General features: G+C 32.5%; 1 long non-coding RNA gene across 2 annotated transcripts in view; it reads right to left on the bottom strand.

Moving 5' to 3' along the window:
- Positions 1-389: 389 nt before the first annotated feature.
- Positions 390-23,891, bottom strand: part of LOC116419086 — a 44,930-nt gene continuing 21,428 nt past the window's right edge. Inside the window, exon 3 of one of the 2 annotated variants that reach the window (XR_004229335.1) lies at positions 390-485. This is a non-coding gene — a long non-coding RNA (uncharacterized LOC116419086). Of the gene's footprint in view, positions 486-11,585; positions 11,627-23,891 lie in introns of those variants that run through there. The other variant, XR_004229337.1, reaches the window with a different exon arrangement.

The raw sequence follows: 23,891 nt of genomic DNA, 5'->3' as shown, positions 1-23,891 counted from the left end.
CATCTTGGATGCATGGTTGGACATGATGTTAATCAGAAGCTTTACATCTGTTAAATTTACTTGTCTTTGCAATATTCTTATATAAATTGTTCTAGTTCTAGTCACTCCTCTATGCATTCATTATATAAATGTTCCTATATTTCTCTAAAACCATCTCTTTCATTATTTATTAGGTTCAATATTGTCTAAGGACAAACTATAAGACATAAAATCTCATTGATCTTGATATTTGGATAAACTTTTTAATAGGATAATAAACCACATGAATCTGGACCTCATGATTCTTTATCTGTCATATTAGTTAAAAGAATTGCATTAATAATACATAATAATACAATAATGTAATAAGAACTATATTAATATACAGTGCCTAACACATAGTAGGTTCTTATTTAATATTTATTGAGTTAAATTACACATGGTAAGCAAGAAGATAATTCAGGCAAGCTCATTCTCCTACTCTTCATTGAATGACCTTTCTGTTCCTGAATGAGAAATAGAAAAGAATTATCAACTAAGGAATGATCACTCCCCCAAGGCTGACTAAAGGGAGGGTTAGGAAAATGTGACTGGACAAAGAGGAGGGACCAGTCAAGAAGGGGTAGTTACTATTCTGCTAAATTAAATACCTCCAACTTCACAGAAGAAATATTTAGGTACCCATTGTCTGCAAATTTCTATATTAAGAACTAGGAGAAATACTAAGACAAATATATTATCAGCCCAGACTTCATGGCAGTAGAGAATATGCAATTCAACTCAACTATCCTTTATCAATACCTACAGTGTATAACACACTATAGAAAATATTCTGGATAGATGAACAATTATATTGTCATTTCCCTCATAGAACTTACAATAGGAAAGAGGATAGAAATGTATACAAATATCTATAAAATATAATTATGTATGTATATATATATATATATATATATACACATACATACATAGTCAAAATGCACTGAAGGATTTGAGGAGAAAAGAATGACATTACTGAATAATAATTATTCAATATTATTACTGAAGGATTCAGGAAAGACTTTCTGGAAAAAGTAACAGATGAGCTGGAACTTGAAGGAAGAGGATTTTTATAGATGAATATGTAGGTACATGTCCATAAATGCCTAAAGGTAGAAAACAAAACAAAACAAAAAAGGAATGGGAGATAGTCCAATTTAATTGAGATGTAAGTTACATGAAAGGAAGTAATGTAAGAAAAATCTGGAAAGATAGACTGGAGTCAGATTGTAGAAAGTCTTGATTATTTAGGCAAAAGACTGTTTAAAAAACATTTGATTGAAATCAGTAGACAATGGGCAACTGCTGAAGGTTTTTAGAATGGAGATTTTACCTGATCACACTTTACATCAGAAAAGAATTCTTTGGTGGCTTTGTGAAGAATATTTTGTAGAAGAGAATAACAATATGTCTAGCTCGGTCATTTCATGAGAAATACTTCAAACTCTTCTATTCAATTAAAAGTTTATTGTTCCTTCCATGGAATTATACTTACTTTTTCAGAGTGATGCTTGATTGTAAACCTCTTTTGCCTAACTATCATATTGCACTATCTTCTCTCAATTAGAGTAGAAACATCTAGGTGTTGTATCAGTCAGTCAGTCAACAAACATTTATTAAACATCTACATTCCAGGCACTATGCTATGAACATTGTAGATAATTTTTTTTAAAAGAGGCAATTTCTGCTCTTTAAGGAGCTCACAATCTAATGGATTCTGATTGTGCTACCTTATTACTAGAGCTGATTCTTTATGGGTGTATGTAGTTTTGTTTTGTTTTTTAATTGATGTAGGGAGCTTGGGATTTTGGCTATCACATACTTAGGACTTTTTTGTTGGATATTTCTTTCAGGAGGTGATTAATCAATTTTTTTCTGTCTTCATTTCCCTCTCTGGTTCTACCAGATCTGGAAAGTTTTCCTTTACAATTTCTTGTAATATTATATCCAGGTTTTTTTTTAATTATGGTTTTCTGGCAATCTGTTGATTTTTAAATTCTCTCTCCTTTTCTCATTTTCAAGGTCAGTTATTTTGTATATCAGATATCTTACATTTTCTTCTATTCTTTTAGTCTTTTGATGTAATATTTCCTGCTGTCTCATATAGTCATTGGTTCACATGGTCTATTCTAATTTTCAGGGAACCTATTTCTTAGATAATGTTTACCACATTCTCTTCTAAATTTTTGTTCTTCTAATCCTTTTCTCCAAAATTTTTATTTTTAATTTTTTTCAGCTCTTGTATTATTTCTTCTAGGTATTTATTTATGTAGTCCTTGGGAAATCTATTATTTCTTTTGGAATTTTGCTTGCAATAGTTACAGTTATTCTCTCCTTCTTGGATATGGAATCTTTAGATTTTCAATAACTTTCCATAGTAATTGGTATTTTATTTGATTTACTCATCTCTCTATCTTAAGTTCTTGAACTAGAATTTTGTTCCAAGATCAGTTTCTGTCCCTTGTTATGCTTTTAAATATAGTAATCCATTAGACTTGATATCATTCAGAGTCACCTGGGTACCTATGTTGATTTCTACCATTTGGGGTTAGCATCTTCCTTCCCTCAAAACTTTAAGGTTAAGAAATTCTAATATTGACACAAGAAAGTGTAAACCCAAGACTTATTTTTCCATCAGAACTGGTCATCATATAGTATTGTTGTTGAAGTATATAATGATCTCCTGGTCCTGCTCATTTCATTCAGCATCAGTTCGTGTAAGTCTCTCCAGGCCTTTCTGAAATCATCCTGCTGGTCATTTCTTACAGAACAGTAATATTCCATAATATTCATATACCACAATTTATTCAGCCATTCTCCAACTGATGGACATCCATTCAGTTTCCAGTTTTTAGCCACTACAAAAAGGGCTGCCACAAACATTCGTGCACATACAGGTCCCTTTCCCTTCTTTATAATCTCTTTGGGATATAATCCCAGTAGTAACACTGCTGGATCAAAGGGTATGCACAGTTTGATAACTTTTTGAGCATAATTCCAAACTACTCTCCAAAATGGTTGGATTCGTTCACAACTCCACCAACAATGCATCAATGTCCCAGTTTTCCCGCATCCCCTCCAACAATCATCATTATTTTTTCCTGTCATCTTAGCCAATCTGACAGGTGTGTAGTGGTATCTTAGAGTTGTCTTAATTTGCATTTCTCTGATTAATAATGACTTGGAGCATCTTTTCATATGACTAGAAATAGTTTCAATTTCTTCATCTGAGAATTGTCTGTTCATATCCTTTGACCATTTTTCAATTGGAGAATGGCTTGATTTTTTATAAATTAGAGTTAATTCTCTATATATTTTGGAAATGAGGCCTTTATCAGAACCTTTGACTGTAAAAATATTTTCCCAGTTTATTGCTTCCCTTCTAATCTTGTCTGCATTAGTTTTGTTTGTACAAAAACTTTTCAGTTTGGTATAATCGAAATTTTCTATTTTGTGATCAGTAATGATCTCTAGTTCTGCTTTGGTCATAAAGACCTTCCCCTTCCACAGGTCTGAGAGGTAAACTATCCTATGTTCCTCTAATTTATTAATAATTTCATTCTTTATGCCTAGGTCATGAACCCATTTTGACCTTATCTTGGTGTACAGTGTTAAGTATGGATCAATGCCTAGTTTCTGCCATATTAGTTTCCAATTTTCCCATCAATTTTTATCAAACAGTAAGTTCTTATCCCAAAAGCTGGGGTCTTTGGGTTTGTCAAAGACTAGGTTGCTATATTTGTTGACTGTTTTATCCCTTGAACCTAACCTATTCCACTGATCAACTAATCTATTCCTTAGCCAATACCAAATAGTTTTGGTAACTGCTGCTCTATAATATAATTTTAGATCTGGTACAGCTAAGCCACCTTCATTTGATTTTTTTTTTCATTAATTCCCTTGAAATTCTTGGCCTTTTGTTTTTCCATATGAATTTTGTTGTTATTTTTTCTAGGTCATTAAAATAGGTTTTTGGGAGTCTGATTGGTATAGTGCTAAATAAATAGATTAGTTTAGGTAATATTGTCATCTTTATTATATTTGGTGAGCAATTTTTTTAACATATTTCCATATTTGTCATATTATACAAGAAAAATTAGAACAAAGGGGAAAAAATATTCACATTCTAATAAGGTGAGATGATACCTGTCTTCTGAGAAGAATATTTGTAGTTATAGAATGTGAACCTTTATAGTTACTCTTTTGCTTCTTTTGATCCCTATGTCTGTATTTCAGAACTTCTATGAAACACTCATCTTTTCATGAGAAAGACTTGGAAATCCTCTGTTTTATTTGAAAAATGCACTTCTTTGACCTATAGTATTATAATTCATTTTCTTCTGTTCCTATTTGTAAATCTACAGTGTTTTTCTTCTGAAACTTCATATTACAAGCTCTTCTCTACTTTCATGTGATTGTTGCTTAATCTTATAGGATTATGACTCTGGCTCCTCCATATTTGATTCATTTCTTCCTAACTGCTTACAATATATTTTTCTTTAATCTGGAAGCTCTAGGTTTTGGCTATAACATTTTTGTTTGTTTGTTTTCCTTTGCATTTTCCCCCCTTAATTAAAGCTTTTTATTTTTCAAAATATATGTGTGGACAATTATTTAACATTAGTCCTTGCAAAACCTTGTACTCCAATTTCTTTCTGCTTCCCCCACCCCCTCCCCTAGATGGTAAATAGTCCAATATATGTTAAACATGGTAAAAATATATGTTAAATCCAATATATGCATACATATTTATACAATTATCTTGCTGCAGAAGAAAAATCAAATCAAACCAGAAAAAAAAAAATGAGAAAGGAAACAAAATGCAAGCGATCAACAACAAAAAGAGTGAAAATGCTATGTTGTAAACCAAACTCAATTCCCACAATCCTCTCTCTGGGTGTAGATGGTTTTCTTCATCACAAAATCATTAGAACTGGTCTGAATCATCTCATTGATGAAGAGAGCCATGTCCATCAGAATTTATCATTGTATAATCTTGCTGTTACCGTGTATAATGATCTCCTGGTTCTGCTTATTTCACTTACCACCAGTTTATGTAAGTCTCTCCAGGCCTCTCTGAAATCATCCTATTGGTCATTTCTTACAGTATAATAATATTCCATAGCACTATGTACCATAATTTATTCAGCCATTCTCCAATTGATGGACATCCATTCAGTTTCCAGCTTCTAGCCACTACAAAAAGGGCTGCCACAAACATTTTTGCATATGTAGGTCCCTTTCCCTCCTTTAAGATCTCTTTGGGATATAAGCCCAAAAGAAACACTGCTGGGTCAGAGGCTATGCACAGTTTGATAACTTTTTGAGCATCATTCCAAATTGCTCTCCAGAATGGGTGGATTCATTCACAATTCCACCAATAATGTACCAGTGTCCCAGTTTTTCCACATTTCCTCCTATATTTGTCATTATCTTTTCCTGTCATCTTAGCCAATCTGAGAGGTGTGTAGTGGTATCTCAGAGTTGTCTTAATTTGCAATTCTTTGATCAGTAGTGATTTGGAGCATCTTTTCATATGACTAGAAACAGCTTTAATTTCTTCATCTGAAAATTGTTCATTCATATTCTTTGACTATTTATCAATTGGAGAATGGCTTAATTTCTTATAAATTTAAGTCAATTTTCTATATATTTTAGAAAGGGGGACTTGATCAGAATCTTTGAATGTAAAAAATGTTTTCCCAGTTTATTGCTTCCCTTCTAATCTTGTCTGCATTAGTTTTGTTTGTACAAAACCTTTTTAACTTAATATAATCAAAATTATCTGTTCTGTGATCAATAATGATCTCTAGCTCTGTTTTGGTCACAAATTCCTTCCTCCTCCACAGATCTGAGAGGTAAACTATCCTACGTTCTTCTAATTTATTTATAATATCGTACTTTATGTGTAGATCATGAACCCATTTTGACCTTATCTTGGTATATGGTGTTAGGTATGGGTGAATGCCTAATTTCTGCCGTACTAGTTTCCAATTTTCCCAGCAGTTTTTGTCAGAATTCTTATCCCAAAATCTGAGTCTTTAGGTTTTTCAAACACTAGTTTACTATAGTTACTGACTATTTTGTGCTGTTAATAACCTAATCTATTCCACTGATCAATTAGTCTATTTCTTAGCCAGTACTAAATGGTTTTGATGACTTCTGCTTTATAATATAGTTTTAGATTTGGTACAGCTAGGCCACCTTTATTTGATTTTTTTCATTAATTCCCTTGAAATTCTTGATCTTTTCTTCTTCCAGATGAATTTTGTTATTATTTTTTCTAGGTCATTAAAATAGTCTCTTGGGAGTCTGATTGGTATAGCACTAAATAAATAGATTAGTTTAGGTAGTATTGTCATCTTTATTGTATTTGCTGGACTTACCCAAGAGCACTTAATATTTTTCTAATTGCTTATATCTGACTTTATTTATGTGGAAAGTGTTTAATAGTTTTACTCATATAGTTCCTGACTTTCCTTTGCCATATAGATTCCCAAATATTGTATGGTATCAACAGTTATTTTAAATGGGATTTCTCTTTGTATCTCATGCTGTTGGATTTTTTTAGTGATGTATAAAAGTGCTGATGATTTATGTGCATTTATTTTATATCCTGCAAGTTTGCTAAAGTTGTGGATTATTTCTAATAGCTTTTTAGTAGAATCTCTGGGTTCTCTAAGTATACCATCATATCATCTGCAAAGAATGATAATTTGGTTTTCTCATTACCAACTCTTAATTTTTAAAATTTTTTTTCTTCTCTTATTGCCAAAGCTAGCATTTCTAATAAAATATTGAATAGTAATGGTGATAGTGGGCAAACTTGTTTCACCCCTGATCTTACTGGAAATGGTTCCAGTTTATCTCCATTACATATGATGATTACTGATGGTTTTAAATAGATGCTACTGACTATTTTAAGGAAAAGTCCATTTATTCTTATACTCTCTAGTGTTTTTAATAGGAATGGGTGTTGGATTTTATCAAATTTTTCTGCATCTATTGAGATGATCATATGGTTTTTGTTAATTTGATTATTGATATAGTCAATTATGTTAATAGTTTTCCTAACATTGAACCAGCCCTTCATTCTTTATATAAATCCTACTTGGTCATGGTGTATTATCCTGGAGATGATTTCTGTAATCTTTTTGCTAGTATTTTATTTAAGATTTTTGCATCAATGTTCATCAGGAAGGTTAGTCTATAATTTTCTTTCTCTGTTTTCATCCTACCTGATTTAGGTATCAGTATCATGTCTCTGTCATAAAAGGAATTTGATAGGACTCCTTAAATCCCTATTTTTTCAAATAGTTTATATAGCATTGGAGTTAATTGTTCTTTAAATGTTTGGTACAATTCACATGTAAATCCATCTCGTCCTGGGGATTTTTTCTTAGGGAGGTGATAAATAGCTTGTTCTATTTATTTTTCTAAAATGGGACTGTTTAACCAATTTACTTCTTCCTCTGTTAATCTGGGCAAGCTATATTTTTGAAGGTATTCATCCATTTCATTTAAGTTATCAGATTTATTGGCATAAAGTTGGGCAAAGTAACTTCTAATTATTGCTCTAATTTCCTCTTTATTAGTGGCAAGTTCTCCCTTTTCATTTTTAAGACTAACAATTTGATTTTCCTCTTTCCTTTTTCTAATCAAATTTACCAAGGGTTTATCTATTTTGTTGGTTTTTTTCATAGAATCAACTCTTAGTTTTATTTATTACTTCCAATAGTTATTTTAGTTTCAATTTTATTAATCTTTCCTTTTATTTTTAGAATTTCAAGTTTAGTGTTTGATTGGGGATTTTTAATTTGCTCTTTTTCTAGCTTTTTTAGTTGCAAGCCTAATTCATTGATTTTCTCTTTCTCTATTTTATTCAAGCAGGCCTCTAGAGATATAAAATTTCCCCTTATTACCACTGTGGGTGCATCCCACAAATTTTATTATATTGTTTCATTATTGTCATTCTCTTGGGTGAAATTATTGTGTCTATGATTGCTATTTCACCCAATCATTCTTTAGGATGAGATTATTTAGTTTCCAATTACTTTTTGGTCTATTTTTCCCTGGATTTTTATTGAATGTAATTTTTATTGCATCGTGATATGAAAAGGATGCATTTATTATTCCTGCCTATCTGCATTTGAATTTGAGGTCTTTTTGTCTTAATATATGATTAACTTTTGCATAGGTTCCATGAACTGCCAAAAAGAAAGTGTATTCCTTTCTGTCTCCAATAAGTTTTCTCCAAAGATCTATTATACCTAACTTTTCTAGTGTTTTATTTACCTCTTTAACTTATTTCTTATTTATTTTGTGATTTGATTTATCTAGTTCTGAGACTGCAAGGTTGAGATCTCCCACTATTATAGTTTTGCTGTCTATTTCTTCTTGCAGTTCTCTTGACTTCTTTAGAAATTTAGATGCTATAAAGAATAAGATTATAAATAAATTGGAAGATCATAGGATAATTTACCTCTCAGACCTGTGGAAGAGGAAGGAATTTATGACCAAAGAAGAACTAGAGATCATTATTGATCACAAAATAGAAACATTTGATTATATCAAATTGAAAAGTTTTTGTACAAACAAAACTAATGAAGACAAGATTAGAAGGGAAGCAATAAACTGGGAAAACATTTTTTACAGTCAAAGGTTCTGATAAAGGCCTCATTTCCAAAATATATACAGAATTGACTCTGATTTATAAGAAATCAAGCCATTCTCCAATTGATAAATGGTCAAAGGATATGAAGAGACAATTCTCAGATGAAGAAATTGAAACTATTTCTAGCCATATGAAAGGATGCTCCAAATCATTATTAATCAAAGAAATGCAAATTAAGACAACTCTGAGATACCACTATATACCTATCAGAATGGCTAGAATGACAGGGAAAGATAGTGCAGAATGTTGGAGGGGATGTGGGAAAACTGGGACACTGATACATTGTTGGTGGAATTGTGAATGAATCCACCCATTCTGAAGAGCAATTTGGAACTATGCTCAAAAAGCTATATCCCAAAGAGATTTTTGAAAAGGGAAAGGGGTCTGTATGTGCAAGAATGTTCATGGCAGCCCTCTTTATAGTGGCTAGAAACTGGAAACTGAGTGGATGCCCATCAATTGGAGAATGGCTGAATAAGTTGTGGTATGTGAATATTATGGAATATTATTGTTCTATAAGAAATGACCAGCAGGATGATTTCAGAAAGGCCTGGAGTGACTTACATGAACTGATGTTGAGTGAAATGAGCAGGACCAGAAGATCATTATATACTTATGACGATCAATTCTGATGGACGTGGCCTACTTCAGCAATGAGATGAACCAAATCAGTTCCAATAGAGCAGTAACGAACTGAACTAACTACACCCAGGGAAAGAACTCTGGGAGATGACTATGAACTACTACATAGAATTCCCAACCCCTCTATATTTGTCTGCCTGCATTTTTTATTTCCTTCACAGGCTAATTGTACACTATTTCAAAGTGCGACTCTTTTTATACAGCAAAATAACTGGACATCTATACATATATTGTATTTAACTTAAACTTTAACATATTTAACATGTATTGGTCAACCTGCCATCTGGGGGAAGAGGTGGGAGGAAGGAGGGAAAAAGTTGGAACAAAAGGATTTGCAACGCTCAATGCTGAAAAATTACCTATGCATATATTTGTAAATAAAAATCTATAAAAAAGAAAAAAAAAAGAAATTTAGATGCTACACCACTTGGTGCATATATATTTAATATTGATATTGTTTCATTATCTATGCCTTTAGCAAGATATGCCTATACTCTTTAGCAAGATATAGTTTTCTTCCTTATGTCTTTTAATTAGATCAACTTTTGATTTTGCTTGATCTGAGATCAGGATGGCTACCCCTGTTTTTTTTTTTTTTTTTTTTTTTTTTTTTTTTTTTTTTTTTTTTTTTTTTTTTTTACTTCACCTGAAGCATAGTAGATTCTGCTTTAGCCTTTTACCTTTACTCTGTATGTATTGCCCTGCTTCAAGTGTGTTTCCTGTAAACAACAAATTATATAATTCTGACTTTTAATCCAGTCTGCTATCTCCTCTGCTTTATGGGGGAGTTTGCTTCATTCACATTTATGGGCAAAATTACTAATTCTGAATTTCCTGCCATCTTGTACCCCAGATTATGCTTTTCTCTTTCCTTTCCCCCTTATCTCCCCAGTATTAAACTTGTGAGCACCACTTGCCTCACGCAGCCCTCCATCTTTAGGATCCTCTCCTCCCCTTAGAGTTTCTCCCCCTTTTTTAAACCTTTCCCTTACAATTTCTGTATTCCCTTCTATTTAGCTTTCTCCTTCCCTTTTTGCTTTTCCCCTCCCACTTTTCAATGAGGTGGGAGAAGTTTCTCTGTAAATCAAATATGTCTAATATTTTCTCTTTGAGCCAATTCTTATGAAAGTAAGATTTACACTATGTTCATCCCCCTCCTTTCTTTCCCTCAGATATAATAGGTTTCCTTTGCTCCTTAATGAGATGTAGTACCTTTACTTTTCCCTTTTTCTGGTACAATTTCCTTTCTACTTCTAGATTATTTTTTGTATTATAAAAGTAAAATCAAATTATACATGTACTCTTTATGTATACTCATACATAACAGAAATGTAGTTCTCAAGATTTCTTTTTATCTTTTTATGTTTCTCTTGAGATCTATATTTGGAGGTTAAACTTTTTTGTTTAATTCTGTTTTTTTGTCAGAAATAGATGGAATTCACCTGTTTCATTGAATGTCCATCTTCTTCCCTGGAAGAAAATGCTCAGTTTGCCTGGGTAAGTTATTCATGACTGCATACCAAGTCCTTTTTAGAATATCAAATTCCAGGCCCTTCAATCTTTTAATGTGGACACTGGTAGATCCTGAGTAATCCTTATTGTGGCTCCTTTGTATTTGAATTTTTTTTTCCTTGCTAGTTGTAGTATTTTTTCCTTGGTCTGATAGTTCTGGAATTTAGCCACAATATTTCTTGGGGTTTTGATTTTGGGATCTCTTTCAGTAGGTGATCAATTCTTTCAATGTCTATTTTACCTTCTGTTTCTATAATATCTGGGCAGTTCTTTTTGATGATTTTTTGAAAAACAGTGTCTAGGCTCTTTTTTTCATCATGATTTTCAGGAATTCCAATAATCTTTAGATTATCTCTCCTAGATACATTTTTCAGGTCTGTTGTTTTCCCAAGTAGGTATTTAATATTTTTTTTCTAATTTTTCATTTTTTGGTTTGGCTTGACTGATTCTTTTTACCTATTTACCCATTTACCTAATGTAATAGGTTTCCTTTGCCTCTTCATGAGCTGTAATTTTCTTCATTTTACCTCCACTTTTCCCTTTTCCTGGTATAGTCCCCTTTCCACCTCTGGTTCCTTTTTATATTATAACAGTAAAATCAAATTATACATGCACTTTCTATGTATACTCATAACAGAAATGCAGTTCTCAAGAATTCTTTTTACCTTTTTATGCTTCTCTTGAGTCCTATATTTGGAGGTCAAAGTTTTTGTTTAGTGCTGGTCTTTTCATCAGAAATAAATGGAATTCACCTGTTTCATTGCATGCCCATCTTCTTTCCTGGAAGAAATCGGAGAGTTCTGGAATTTAGGCATGACATTCCTTGGAGTTTTAATTTTGGGGTCTCTTTCAAGAGGTGTTTGGTGAATTCTTTCAATGGCTATCTTACCTTTTAATTCTATGACATCAGGGCAGTTTTCTTTGATGATTTCCTGAAAAATAGTGTCTAGGCTCTTTTTTTTCATCATGGTTTTTAGGGAGTCTAATAATCCTTAGATTATCTCTTCTAGATCTATTTTCCAGGTCAGTTGTTTTCCCAAGTAGTTATTTTATATTTTTTTTCTATTTTTTTTTTTTTTTTTTTTTTTTTTTTAGTTTTGTTTGACATTCTTGATGTCTCATTGAGTCATTCATGTCCATTTGTTCAGTTCTGATTTTTAGGGAATTATTTTCATTTACTTTCTTTTTTGCTTCTTTTTGTATTTGTCCAATTGAGTTTTTAAATAAGTGGTTTTGTTCTATGGAATTTTTTTTTCATTTCACAAATTCTGTTTTTTAAGGAGTTGTTTTCTTTTTCCAAAAATTCTGTTTTCCTGGGAGTTATTTACCCTTTTCTATTTCAAAAATTTTGTTTTTCAGGTAGTTTTCTTTTTCCATTTTGCCAAATATTAATGAGTTATATGTCTTTTCCAAACCCTCTTGCAAAGTTTTCATTTCCTTTCCCTATTTTTCTTCTCTCTTTTAAAATCCTTCTAAATTTCTTACAGGAGAGCCTGGTGTGGGGACCAATTTATATCACCCTTTGGGGCTTCATCTGGAGACAATCCACTTTTAGTCTCCTCAAGGTTTGAAATCTGTTCTTCCCTTTCACCATAAAAACTATCTGCGGTGAGAGTTTTCTTTCCCTTTTTACTCATTTAAAAAAAATGGGATCTGCTTTTAGGGTAAGGGAGGTTTTCCAAGCTTCCTCTACAAGCAGCATGGCTTCATTGGGTCAGTGTAGACTCACTCCTATTGCTGGGTGGGTGTGGCCAGGTCATGAAACTCCAGCTTTTTGGGATTCACTATTTACCTTTTGTGTTTGTGTTAGATGTTTTATAACTTCTCCGCTGATCTCCTAGCTTGCAACCAGGGCAGAGTAACCAACACTTCTGTAGAATCCTCCCCCTCTATTCTCTGCCACAGAGAGTCTGCATCACCCTCTTGTGTTTCATATTTTAATAGAAATATATTTATAAGAAGTGATGAGGGATTTTGATCTGATTTTTCTTGTGCAGCATAATAAATGTGAAAATATGTTTAAAAGAATTGCACATATTTAACTCATATTGGATTACTTGCTGTGGGGGGCAGGGAGAAAGAAGGGAGAAGAGTATGGAACACAAGGTTTTGCAAGGATGAATATTGATGTATTGGACTACCTGCCATCTAAGGGAGGGGGTGTAGAGAAGGAGAGAAAATTTTGGAACAAAAAGTTTTTCAAGAGTCAGTGTTGAGAAATTACCCATGCATGTGTTTTGTAAATAAAAAGCTTTAATAAAAATTAATTAATTAATTTAAATTTAAAAAAGATGAATATTGAAAACTGTCTTTGCATGTATTTTGAAAAATAAAAAAGGTATTATAAAAAAGAAAGAAATGTTGAGGGAGATGATTGCAGAAAAATCTGGGAAGACTTATATGATACAAAGTGAAGTGAGCAGAACAGAAGAACATTGTATATTTTAATAGCAATTTTGTAACAATGATCTACTATGAAAGACAGCTACTCTGATCAATACAGTGATTTAAGACAATTCTAATGAGATTGTGAAGAAAAATGTTATCTACCTTCAGAGAGAGAAGTGATAAAATCTGAATGCAGACTGCAGCATAATTTCTTTACTTTTCTGTGTTTTTCTTGCTTTACTTTTTGCAACATGGCCAATGTGGAAATGTTTTGCATAATTTCACATGTATAACTGATATCAAGTTTTCTCAGTGGATGGTGGAGGATTGTAAGGGAGAAAGAGAATTTGGAAAATAAATAATCTATATTTTAAAAGAATGTCTATTCTAGCCTTTACTCTTCACAGAAAGGCTGGCTATATTTCCTCATTTATTATATAAAGAAATGCCTAAGGGAGAATGTTTTTTTTTCCCTAATCTTTTAGTTCCTCTTCTTGTTTGGTTTTCCCACTGTTAACTGTCAGCTATTCGAGCCCAGTTTCATTTACCCAATTAACATAAATTAATTTTTACAATGGGATATTTATTTAAAAAATATAACAGAAATACACTTTCCCCCTAATTTAGCCTAGGGGCAAATGTTCTATTCTACAACCTTAATCTCTGGAGACAATAGTCTTTAATTTAATACCAGTTATATATAACACTGATCTCCCTTAAGTTCACTTCAAATGTCACACTGCTATTGGCAAAGTCCATTTTTCTGCTATTGCTAGGCTGAATCTCAATGGTCATCCTTTGGGGAAGGTCTCAGTGAAGAAATTCGGCTCCAACCTAAGGTAGCTTACTTTCTTGACCTTTCAACACAGAGAAGACCTGAGACTCATTTGGTGAGCCAGGTGTTGCTCTCAGAGGAGAAAGACCTGATTCTTCTCCCCTTGTAGCATTTTCTCTCATCAGAATGTGGCTAGGTTGGAGAAGTCAAAGCAATAGAAGGAACAAGTTCTGTAAAACTGGTACATTTGTAATGCCTAATCAATCTTCAGAGCGACTAAGAACCTGTCTGTGTCTGTGTCTACAAGCCACATGGAGACTGCATCAGCTGAGCATCTGCACAGATTCATAAAGGCCTTATTGGCCAGTTCTCAGTTATTTTATTGAATATAAATCCAATAAGAAATTCATGTAGCTTTTCTTATCTCTTAAAATAATCTGTGGACCAAAAATAATTTGATACTATTGATTTAGGATCAAAAAAACAGTAATAAATCACACAAGTATGAGTCTATTTGTAAAAGTGTTTTGTGCTGGAAAACACAACTCAATATAAAATAGGTATCAACTGGGAAATGGTTAAATAAATTATGGTATATGAATGAATTAGAATATTATTTTACTGTAAGAATCACTCAATAAGGATTTGTTAAACATTTATAATGTGTCAAATGCCAAGCACTGGGAATACAATAAAATTGAAAAGAGTTATTGCCCTTAAAGAGGGAGATAATGGAATATAAACATTTATATAATTCTTTATGTCAGGCTAAGAATTTTTTACAAATATTATCTCATTTGATCCTCACAACAACCCTGGAGGTCACACAGCTACTAAGTGAGTTTAGATTTGAACTCTGTTATTCCTAACCCTATGTACTACTCCACCAGCTACCTCTTATATATGAACCTGTGTAAGTATATATATCTAATACATTCAAAATGGTAGTACATGTATAAAAGCATATATAATATATATACAAATATATGTATTTCTGTGTATCTATTTACACACATATTCATGTGTATACACACACATTAACAGACACACACACAAGTAGTTTTGGAAGACAGTGACTAAGAACTAGGGAGTTAAGGAAAGGATCCATGCAGAGGGTAATAATTGAGCTGAGTTCTGAAAGAAATCAGGCATTCAGAAGAAAGGGTAAGGAAGAAATGGTGCACTTCAGCCATAGAAGACAGCTAATACAAAGGCATGGAGATGGGAGATGAGGTGTTCTGTGTTCAGAACAATGATTAATGGTCAGTTACAGAATGAAATGAATAATGTCTAAAAACACTGGAAAGTATGAAGGGGCTAGATTGTGAAAAGATTTAAATGTCAAACAAAGGAATTTATATTTGATCATATAGGTCATACTGTAGTTTATTGGAAGGGAGCAGAAAGGGTAACATGATAAGATCTTTGAGGAAAATCACTTAGCCAACTATATAGAGAATGAATTGTAAAGGAGGGGGGAGAAAAGCTTCAGGAATAGAGACTCAATAGAAAATTCTTTAATCTAGATGCTGAGGGACTGAACTGGTATGGTGGCTGTGTAAGTGGAAGTTTCTGTTTGGGATAGGGAGTGTGTTGAGACAAAGATGCCAAAAACTTTTAAAAGAAAGAAAAGAGCATCTATAAAACATTTTAAATTGCATAAAAGAATATCAAGATGGCCAGAAACTGAAATTGAGTGAACGCCCATCATTTGGAGAATGTTTGAATATATTGTGGTATATGAATATTATGGAATATTATTGTTCTATAGGAAATAACCAGCAGGATGATTTCAGAAAAGCCTGGAGAGACTTACATGAACTGATGCTGAGTGAAATGAGCAGAACCAGAAGATCATTATATACTTATGATGATCAATTTTGATGTATGTGGCCCTCTTCAACAATGAGATGAACCATATCAGTTCCAATAGAGCAGTAATGAATTGAACCAACTATACCCAGTGAAAGAACTCTGGGAGATGACTATGAACCACTACGTAGAATTCCCAATCCCTCTATTTTTGTCTGCCTGCATTTTTGATTTCCTTCACAGGCTAATTGTACACTATTTCAAAGTCTGATTCTTTTTGTACAGCAAAATAACTGTTTGGACATGTATACATATATTGTATTTAACTTATACTTTTAACATATTTAACATGTATTGGTCAACCTGCCATGGGGGAAGGAATAGGGGAAAAGAAGGGAAAAGTTGGAACAAAAGGTTTTGCAATTGTCAATGCTGAAAAATTACCCATGCATATATCTTGTAAATAAAAAGCTGTAATAAAAAAAAAAGATGCTAAAAAAATATCAAAAGAAAAGAACACATAACAATTTTGTTCTTGACTTTTTAATTTAATGTATACTTGTCAAAATCCCTATGCTGCTAGTGATCTAATGGGTAGACTACTGTCCCTGGAGTCAAGAGGACCTGAGTTCAAATCTAAGTCTCAGATACACTCTAGCTATGTGATCCTGGGCAAGTCACTTAATCTGATTGTCTCCTCTCCTCCCTACTCAATTATGTTAGCACAAGTATATCATTACTTATACCATCTTCTTTTTCATTCTTTGCATGTATGTATGCTAATGATTGTTACATATATTTTTTAAAAAGAAACAAACAAATCATACAAGTCCTTAAGGAATGAGGGAAAAAGCAAAGCCCATTCACGGTCAAATCATTAGAACTTAAAATAAAGGAAATCTAGACAGGGTTATGCCAAGATAAAAATTCTGAGATCTATAGTACTGAGGCGATCTACTGCCTTTATATGGTATATATTCAACTCATGTTATTCATTCTATATTATCTTGTGATTCCACATAGAGAAAAAGAATGGGAGGGAAAAGAAACAATCTGTAAAAAAACAACTTTTTATGTTTACTAAATATTTCAATATTAAAACATCCTTATAGTTTACAATCATCTGTGCACAATGTCAAATTCTAAGTATGCACAACTTTTCAATTATCCACTGATGTTATTTTTTAAAATGCTAACCCTCCCATAAGATTAGCATGTTCTTTCATGGTAATTAGCATAGAATAACAAATATTGTAAACTACAAACGGATTTTATTTGGAACACGCCAATAAATATGGCATCATAAAATGGTTACTGATTGTACTCTTGTTCTGTAAATAAAGGTTGTTTTTTATTATTCTACCAGAACACAGTTGCCAAACACTGAGGAATGCTTCTTAGGCTTATAATTCCCTCTTAGACTCTACATAGTGATGTAGAGTTTACTTTTATCTTTTGAACAAAACTACTAACTAAAATGATTAAAGTTTTGTCTTCTTTCCATGTAACTCCCCAAAATAATAATAAAACAAAACAAAACAATCCACAAAACAGGTCTGTGTGTATAAGGAGAATAAATCAAACAGTGAAATCGTAATACTAGTGAAGGGTTTCAGACTGACATCTGTACATTAAGAATATGTAAAAATACCAATTTCATGCTCTGACAATTTATTCTGCATTGGAGGTAGGATAATGCCACGGGAATGCCAAATGTCAAAGCATTACATAGTGTCAGCTATTCATATGTTCCTTTGATGAGCTATCACTGGGAATGGGAATTCCTTAAGGGAAAGATTCCTTTAAAAAAAAAAAAGGAAGAGGGAACTGTCAAAGCCAGGCAAAAAAGCATAAGATCATAGCAAGAAAAGTTAATTCATTAATAATTTATGAGTGTTGCAACCAAAAATATTTTTCTTGATAGTGATTGTCCCTGCTTATTGTTCACCATGTTTGAAACCATCAGGATCCCACAAGCTCTGACTACAAGTTCCTATGACTTCTGACACAAGTATGTCCAAGAGACTAAGGAAAGTATCATCAAGATCTCAGCTGTCACTGACCTTATGATACCAGATCATCATTTTATAACCTTTCAGTACATATTTAGCTTTAACTCCTTCAGCGCATCTTATTACGTGAGATTTTCCACAAAATCTCATTCAAACCAGGGGAATACAATTATATACAGATATAGAAAGTCACCCAGGTAAAAGACTCTATGAACTTGTACAACTCTACCACAAATAAGTCTGACCTGGCTGTCTTTGTTTTCCCTCATATTAATCTCTGCAATATAATGGTTAATTTAATAGCCTGTAAGCCTAGGGGGCAGCTAGGTGGCAGCTAGGTGGTGCAGTAGATAGAGCACTAGCTCTGAGGTCAGGAAGACCTGAGTTCAAATTTGATCTCAGACACGTAACACTTCCTAGCTGTGTGACCCTGGGCAAGTCACTTAACCCTAATTGCCTCAGGGAAAAAAAAAAAGCCTAGGTCAGCATTGTTTTTATATATGTGGTATAGGGACTCTCAGATGCCGAAAAAAGCTGGTATCTCATCAGGATTTTGGCAGTATCTTCCTACCCTACAAATCAGTTGTCCAGTGATATTTGTGGCAACAAGAACATGCTGTTTCTTCATTAACTAAATGGAAGAAGTTATAATAGATGAATCTTGACCTAAAGGAAAGAATCAAACAGGATCCAGCCATATTGTAGACACAGGTTTGTCTGGGAGACCAAGTATTCATGGACCGACCCAGTGAGAGGATTCCTTTAATGTCTGCCTCACCAGAGATTTTCCCTGCCAAATTTCTGGAAGTCCTCCTTGCACCTTCTGGCTAGAAAGAAGGAAATAAAAGAGATTTGGCCTGTTGGTGCCTTTGTATGCCCACTCACTTTCAGCTCATCAGTCAACTAAAAAGGCTTTCCATTATCATGAAGTAAATCAACAGGAATTAATCACAGAATACTTGTACATGCTCAGAAATGGAAAGAAAGGACCCCCAATTCCATTATTTCAGAAGCAAGTGTTCTAAACATCTACAATAAATTACTACAGATTGATTAACCTCTGCATTCTTAAGGAACTGAACCTCTCTTGGAGAATAAGGACAGATTAGAGACTTTTATGGTACAGATCTAAGTTGCTTTCTAGAATATCTAAATCACTTCACAGATCCACCAACAATTCATTAAAGTGTCTGACATTTTATAGCTCCTCCAACTCAAGTAATTTTTTTCTTTTTGGTCATTTTTGTCTATTTTATGAATGTGAGGTAGAACTGCAGAGTTGTTTTAATTTGCATTTCTTCTATTAATGATTTGGAGCATTTTTTCATGTAAATTATTGATAACTAGTCTTTCAACATTTGAGAACTATTTGCAGTTTTTGAACTTATATATTGTAGAATGGTACTTGCTTATGTCAGATTGATTTGTATCAATTCTGTGTGTGTGTGTGTGTGTGTGTATAGTATTATAATTGTGTTTAATTATAATACATCATATGTAATATTTCTTTCCATCTAGCTATCTATCTATGTACCTGTATCTTGGGTACCAAAACTTTTTCTTTCCTTTCTTAAAATTCACAAAACAGAACAAAAACCCACCTAGATTTTGTATTTGTCTTTTTCAAATCTCCTCTATGTCTCTTCAAGAAAGAATTCTGAAGGAATACTTTTATTCTCTTCTGAGAATGTAAGTACATCATCTTTTTTCCCTTTGCTCATTCATCTTTTTAAATTTCTCAGTTCTGGTCTTTTTATTAGGAATCCTTGAATGTTCCCTATTCTATTCAAATCCATATGTTTATTTCAGTGTATATTATTCTTGGTTATAAACCTTTATCTTAGGTCTTTTGGAATATTTCAAGAGTTCATCTCTCATATAGCAAAGAACTGACCCTGATTCCTAGTGACTTTCACTTTGTCTTCTAATTCTAATTTTCATTTGTGAAAAAATTAGAACTATGCTTAATAGTGATAGGTACAAGACTCTTGATTTCATTGATAGAGGGAACTCCTAGATGAGGAAAATGCCTTTACTGGTGGTGTCTCTCAGCATACAGCCTTATAGAGTTGCCTGGTATATGGAAAGGTAAAGTGACTTCTCTAGAGTAGTACACCCAGAGTTCTTGGCTCCAAGATCAACTCTCAATTTTATTTTATATTCAAAAACAAATTTTTTTGTATATTTGTTTAAAAAAATTTTGAGTATTTGATTCTCTCCCTTATCTCCCCCCACCATCACACACACAAACAATTAAGAAGCCACTTGTGAAGTTATGTAAAACATTTCCATAAAAACAAGCCCAACTCTCTATCCACTATACTATGGCTGCTTCTCATTATGGATATCACATTTACAAAATAATATTTTTATGTTTCTCAACTTAAATATATACACTCCTGCAAATAAAATAGAAGACCTATTTATTAATTACTTGGCTATTCTATAAAAGCAATTCCATTTTTATTTTAAAGACCCAGGTACTTCTAAATATTAATGGAATAGAAACCCATTTGACAAGAACAAATATGATTCATTTGATTTTACTCCATCTGAAAAAGAATGTTTAATAGACATGATGTTGAAACAAGCATATAAACTTGAAAATCTTATTATATTTTGGCTATGGGTGAATAACAAGTTGTCTGATTTATCTAACAAAGTTTTCTTTCTCTATAAAGTTATCTAACAAATTTATCTAACATGTTGTATTACTTCTTTTAACATTTTTTGTATGAAATAGTCTTTTCTGCTGTACCTGTTAAAAAAAACCCCAAAATTTCAATCTTGATTAGATTCTGAAAAATTATAAGTACTACTAACATTATCAATGATATTATGCTTTAAATAGCATTTTACCAAAAATAAGGTCATACATTATATTATTTGTTATCATGGTTTTTATTTTGTTATAAATATAAGTGTTGTAAAATTTTTATCAGTCAATAAATATCCTTATGTTACTTTACTGTAGATTTCAAATTTCTATATCACAAAGTTGTAACAAATTTTTAATATGCATTAAATAAAATATAAAAGGATAAAATGATCTACACAAATTGTTCTACGAAAAGATCAGGCACAACAATTTTTTAAAGTGAGATATTTCTACATAAAGTTTGAATATGTGAGTACTTTCTGTTTTCATTTCCCTCTCTGGTTTGCAAAATTTTCTTTCCTAATTTTTTGAATATTGTGTCTAAGTTGGGTTTTTTTTTTTTTTTGATTTGGTTATAGTTTTCAGAGAATTGAATGATCTTTAAATTATCTGTCCTTATCTTATTTTCCAGTTCAGTTTTTATCATAGAAACTTCTATTCTTTTTATTTTTCTGTCATTTGATGTTATTCTAATATATAACATTTAATTTCCAAGTTCTGTTTGCTGTAATCTATTTTTTCCAGTGTCCATCACTTGGGTAAGGGTTTCTATCATTTATTAGAAACTGTTTATTCTCTCTATAGTGCTCTAATTTTATTTTTTATTTCTTGTTTCAGCTCTTTCTTCATTTTTTCCATCTATACCTGGAGTCTTTATAGCCAATGCATTTTCCCCCTAGAATCTATTTGTAATTATTGAAGAGTTCTTATATATTTTTCTAGGAGTTTGTTTTGAGATTTCCTATCCATAGAATTTCTTCATTGTATTAGGAATTTTCTTCTATCTACTCATATCTTTAGCTTTGGTTCCTGAACTAGGACTCTGTATACCAGGACCTCAGTTAGTCTCCTCCTATAGTCTGGATAACATACAGGATGAATTCATAGGAATTTGGAAGATAGATATGGTATGAAACAGAGAAAACAGAGAAAAAACAATAATATACACAAAGAAAGGTAACAATGCAAATGACATCAACATGGAGAAGCAACAAAATTCTGATAAAATAAAATGCACAATGACATTACCATGTGATCCAAGTTAAAGTAAATACCCTTTCATTTGCATTTAGTAACTCTAAAAGTAAAAATGTAATGTATTATTCGGTGATTTTGCTTAAATTTCACAAGGGAATGTACTTTGATGGGAGATAGGGCTTGTTTGGATTTTTATATGGTTCCATTTTAGAAAAAGTATTTTAAAGACCTGGAGAGGTTTACATGAACTGATGCTTAGTGAAGTGAGTAGGACCAAAAGAACATTGTACACAGCAACAACAAGATTATGTGATGATCAACTGTGATGGACTTGGCTCTTTTCAACAATGAGGTGATCAGGCCAGTTCCAATAGACTTGGGATGGAGAAAGACATCTACTCCCAGAGAGAGGACTGAATGTGGATCACAACAATTTTCACCTTTTTTGTTGTTGTTTACTTGTTTTTTATTTTCTTTCTCATTTTTCCCCTTTTTCATCTTATTTTTCTTGTGCAACATGATAAATGTGGAAATATGTATAGAATAATTGCACATGTTTAACCTACATTGGATTACTTGCTGTCTAAAAGAAGGAGTAGAGGAAGGAAGAAAAATTTGGAACACAAGGTTTTGCAGGGTGAATGTTGAAACTATCTTTGCATATATTTTGAAAATAAAAAGCTATTATTAAAAAAAAGAAGAAAAGAAAAGAAATGTCTTAAGAAGAGGAGGAAATGAAGGATAACCATTATCAGTAAACCTTAAGTGGTAATTTATCTCTCCAGAAGCAATCCCATCTATTTTTTTTTTCTGATCTTGAGTGGGCTCTTCTGTCATTTCTCTTCCTGATTCCTAAGCCCTACTCACATCCTGATAACTGCATAACTTGTCCATTCCATTTTCTATACAGGCTCTATTATCTGTTACTTCTTCCTAGGGTGGCCTACCCACCAGTATTCCCAAGTATTTCCACCAATACCAGTTAGCCTAAGAGCACAATAGTTTGAATCACTTTTCAGATAAAAGCGAGTAATTTAATCCTTTTCAATCTCAGTTTCTTATCTGTCAAATAAAGACAGCAATAGCACCTACTTAACAGAATTGTTAAGAAGATCAAATAATACAACATAAAATGCTTTGTGAACTTTAAAAAGCTATATAAATATTATTAGTATTAGTTTTATTACTGCATCTGCTTTAGCCTTAATTCCACCCTTTACTCTGTTTATTCACCTACAACATCTTGGTCACTTGACTAAGCTGTAGTCTTAAATGAACAAATTTCAATGTTGACACTTGCCTGATTTAGTTCAAGCTATATTCTCATGGAATTTTCAATTCCAATTTAATCCAAGCTAGACATCAATAAAAAAGGAATGTGATTTTATAGTAAAATGGCTATTTAGAAGTTTAATTACATGGTAACAAATTATACTATCTAATGAAAAATTTCAAGCAATATTTATTTTAAAAAATATTCTCAAGTGAAAACAATGTGTCAAGATATTAGGAGACACCTGTTTTCCAGAGCTAAGACCCAGCAAGGCTGCACCCTGAGCCAAGCATTGTAACAACCCTTTGTGCTCTCAGCCGTGGCAAAATCCCAGAATTGTTTCTGGTCCTGAAACCTTGCTATGAATCAAATTTGTCACATAGTTGCTGTTACCCCTCATTGTCAAAGCTCCAGTTCACTGTGCAGCCATTGATATAAGTATCCAAATCTCCTCATACTGTCTTTGGTTCCCACCCACTAGGGATGGGACTCTGGCACATGTGTCCTGACTCTCCTGTTTCTAGCCTACTTTGCTCAGTTCCTGGCCACCCACAAGTTGGAGGTCAATTCATATGCAGTTGACAAATTTAATATGCCTTTATCAGTGATTTTGCCACCATTTTCTGAAAAAAGGGAAGGTCAGAGAAAAGGTGAAGTAGGAGAGTTAGCAAAAATATTACCAATTTAAAAAAAAATTCTAGATGTCACAAGATTACAAAACAGCATGTTTTGTCCAGTGAGTAGATTTCTTATTGATGGTCTGGTAGATAAGGTAATAGATTTTTAATCTCTAAGACTGAAATTTCAGCATCCAATTCACAAAAGGGAATAGCTTTTATATATATATATATAAAGTGAGAGAGAGAGCTTTTTTATATAGATAGATTATAAAGATATACATACATTATATAATATAGATATTTATATTT

This window comes from Sarcophilus harrisii, chromosome 1, assembly GCF_902635505.1.
Source record: "Sarcophilus harrisii chromosome 1, mSarHar1.11, whole genome shotgun sequence".
Lineage (NCBI taxonomy): Eukaryota > Metazoa > Chordata > Mammalia > Dasyuromorphia > Dasyuridae > Sarcophilus > Sarcophilus harrisii.
This window is presented reverse-complemented; position numbering and strand designations above follow the sequence as displayed.